The following is a 4,176-nucleotide window of genomic DNA, read 5'->3' as shown; positions in this document are numbered from 1 at the left end:
GATACTATCAGGTACTAAGTTTCATGATAAATTTAGGTTCAATTAATCATATTACTTAAAGAATTCCCACTTAGATAGACATCCCTCTAATCCTCTAAGTGATTACGTGATCCAAATCAACTAAACCATGTCCGATCATCATATGAGATGGAGTAGTTTCATTGGTGAACATCACTATGTTGATCATATCTACCATATGATTCACGCTCGACCTTTCGGTCTCCGTGTTCCGAGGCCATATCTGTATATGCTTGGCTCGTCAAGTATAACCTGAGTATTCCGCGTGTGCACTGTTTTGCACCCGTTGTATTTGAACGTAGAGCCTATCACACCCGATCATCACGTGGTGTCCCAGCATGAAGTACTTTCGCAACGGTGCATACTCAGGGAGAACACTTCTTGATAATTAGTGAGAGATCATCTTATAGTGCTACCGTCAATCAAAGCAAGAGAAGATGCATAAAAGATAAACATCACATGCAATCAATATAAGTGATATGATATGGCCATCATCATCTTGTGCTTGTGATCTCCATCTTCGAAGCACCGTCGTGATCACCATCGTCACCGGTGCGACACCTTGATCTCCATCGTAGCATCGTTGTCGTCTCGCCAATCTTATGCTTCCACGACTATCGCTACCGCTTAGTGATAAAGTAAAGCATTACAGCGCGATTGCATTGCATACAATAAAGCGACAACCATATGGCTCCTGCCAGTTGTCGATAACTTGGTTACTAAACATGATCATCTCATACAATAAAATTTAGCATCATGTCTTGACCATATCACATCACAACATGCCCTGCAAAAACAAGTTAGACGTCCTCTACTTTGTTGTTGCAAGTTTTACGTGGCTGCTACGGGCTTAAGCAAGAACCAATCTTACCTACGCATCAAAACCACAACGATAGTTTGTCAAGTTGGTGCTGTTTTAACCTTCGCAAGGACCGGGCGTAGCCACACTCGGTTCACCTAAAGTTGGAGAAACTGTCACCCGCTAGCCACCTTTGTGCAAAGCACGTCGGGAGAACCGGTCTCGCGTAAGCGTACGCGTAATGTCGGTCTGGGCCGCTTCGTCCAACAATACCGTCGAACCAAAGTATGACATGCTGGTAATCAGTATGACTTATATCGCCCACAACTCACTTGTGTTCTACTCGTGCATATAACATCAACACATAAAACCTAGGCTCTGATACCACTGTTGGGGAATGTAGTAATTTCAAAAAATTTCCTACGCACACGCAAGATCATGGTGATACATAGCAACTGGAGGGGAGAGTGTGATCTACGTACCCTTGTAGACCGATAGCGGAAGCGTTAGCACAACACGGTTGATGTAGTCGTACGTCTTCACGGCCCGACCGATCAAGCACCGAAACTACGGCACCTCCGAGTTCTAGCACACGTTCAGCTCGATGACGATCTCCGGACTCTGATCCAGCAAAGTGTCGGGGAAGAGTTCTGTCAGCACGACGGCGTGGTGACGATCTTGATGTACTATCGTCGCAGGGCTTCGCCTAAGCACCGCTACAATATTATCGAGGATTATGGTGGAAGGGGGCACCGCACACGGCTAAGAATATGATCACATGGATCAACTTGTGTCTAGGGGTGCCCCCTGCCCCCCCCCCCCGTATATAAAGGATCAAGGGGGAGTGCGGCCGGCCAGGAGGAGGGCGCGCCAGGAGGAGTCCTACTCCCACCGGGAGCAGGATTCCCCCCCTTTCCTAGTTGGAATAGGATTCGGGAGGGGGAAAGAGGAGAGAGAGAAGGAAGGGGGGCGCCGCCCCCCTCTCCTTGTCCTATTCGGACTAGGGGGGGAGGGGCACGCGGCCCAGCCCTGGCCACCTCTCCTCTCTTCCACTAAAGCCCACTAAGGCCCATGTACCTCCCGGGGGGTTCCGGTAACCTCCCGGTACTCCGGTAAAATCCCGATTTCACCCGGAACACTTCCGATATCCAAATATAGGCTTCCAATATATCAATCTTTATGTCTCGACCATTTCGAGACTCCTCGTCATGTCCGTGATCACATCCGGGACTGCGAACAAATCTTCGGTACATCAAAATGCATAAACTCATAATATAACTGTCATCGAAACCTTAAGCGTGCGGACCCTACGGGTTCGAGAACAATGTAGACATGACCGAGACACGTCTCCGGTAAATAACCAATAGCGGAACCTAGATGCTCATATTGGCTCCCACATATTCTACGAAGATCTTTATCGGTCAGACCGCATAACAACATACGTTGTTCCCTTTGTCATCGGTATGTTACTTGCCCGAGATTCGATCGTCGGTATATCAATACCTAGTTCAATCTCATTACCGGCAAGTCTGTTTACTCGTTTCGTAATACATCATCTCGCAACTAACTCATTAGTTGCAATGCTTGCAAGGCTTATGTGATGTGCATTACCGAGAGGGCCCAGAGATACCTCTCCAACAATCGAAGTGACAAATCCTAATCTCGAAATACGCCAACCCAACATGTACCTTTGGAGACACCTGTAGAGCTCCTTTATAATCACCCAGTTATGTTGTGACGTTTGGTAGCACACAAAGTGTTCCTCCGGTAAACGGGAGTTGCATAATCTCATAGTCATAGGAACATGTATAAGTCATGAAGAAAGCAATAACAACATACTAAACGATCGGGTGCTAAGCTAATGGAATGGGTCATGTCAATCACATCATTCTCCTAATGATGTGATCCCATTAATCAAATGACAACACATGTCTATGGTTAGGAAACATAACCATCTTTGATTAACGAGCTAGTCAAGTAGAGGCATACTAGTGACGTTTGGTTTGTCTATGTATTCACACAAGTATTATGTTTCCGGATAATACAATTCTAGCATGAATAATAAACATTTATCATGATATAAGGAAATAAAATAATAACATTATTATTGCCTCTAGGGCATATTTCCTTTAATCGGAGTGCTGGAGGGTTATCGGTACCCCCCGAGGGAACTATTGGGCCTTCACGGGTCTTAGTGGAGAGACAGGAGGGCCGCATGGGGATGGCCGTGCGCCCCCACTGGTAGTCCGAATTGGACTAGGGGAAGGGGGCGGCACCCCCCTTTCCCTCTCCCTCTCCCTCTTCCTTCCTTCTCCCTCTTCCACCAAGTGGAATCCTACTTGGACTTGGAGTCCTAGTAGGACTCCTCTCTCTTGGCGCGCCCTACAGGGGCCGGCCAGCCTCCCCCTCTCCTCCTTTATATATGGAGGCAGGGGGCACCCTAGAGCACACAAGATCAGTTGTCTTAGCCGTGTACGGTGCCCCCCTCCACGGATTACACCTCAGATCATATTGTCGTAGTGCTTAGGCGAAGCCCTGCGGGGATCACATCATCAACACCATCATCACGCCGTCGTGCTGACGGAACTCATCTACATCCCTGAACCTCTGCTGGATCAAGAGCTCGAGGGACGTCATCGCGCTAAACGTGTGCAGAACTCGGAGGTGCCGTGCATTCGGTACTTGATCGGTTGGATCGTGATTGGATCGTGAAGAGTATGACTACATCAACCGCATTAACATAACACTCTCCCCTCTCGTTGCTATGCATCTCCTAGTTAGATCTTGCGTGATCGTAGGGAAATTTTTGAATTACTACGTTCCCCAACAGTGGCATCCGAGCCAGGTCTATGCGTAGATGTTATATGCACGAATAGAACACAAAGAGTTGTGGGCGATAATAGTCATACTGCTTACCACCAACGTCTTACTTGATTCGGCGGTATTGTTGGATGAAGTGGCCCAGACCGACATTACATGACCATGTTCATGAGACTGGTTCTATCGATGTGCTTCGCACACAGGTGGCTGGTGGGTGTCTGTTTCTCCAACTTTAGTTGAATCAAGTTTGACTACGGCCGGTCCTTGTTGAAGGTTAAAACAACACACTTGACAAAAAATCGTTGTGGTTTTGATGCATAGGTAAGAACAGTTCTTGCTAGAAGCCCGTAGCAGCCACGTAAAACTTGCAACAACAAAGTAGAGGACGTCTAACTTGTTTTCACAGAGCATGTTGTGATGTGATATGGTCAAGACGTGATGATATATTAATTGTTGTATGAGATGATCATGTTTTGTAGAAGTTATCGGCAACTAGCAGGAGCCTTATGGTTGTCGCTTTATTGTATGAAATGCAATCA

The sequence above is a fragment of the Triticum urartu genome, chromosome 7A (assembly GCF_056163025.1).
Source record: "Triticum urartu cultivar PI428250 chromosome 7A, HENAU_Tu73, whole genome shotgun sequence".
NCBI classification, from domain to species: domain Eukaryota; kingdom Viridiplantae; phylum Streptophyta; class Magnoliopsida; order Poales; family Poaceae; genus Triticum; species Triticum urartu.
Note: the sequence above shows the minus strand (reverse complement) of the source record.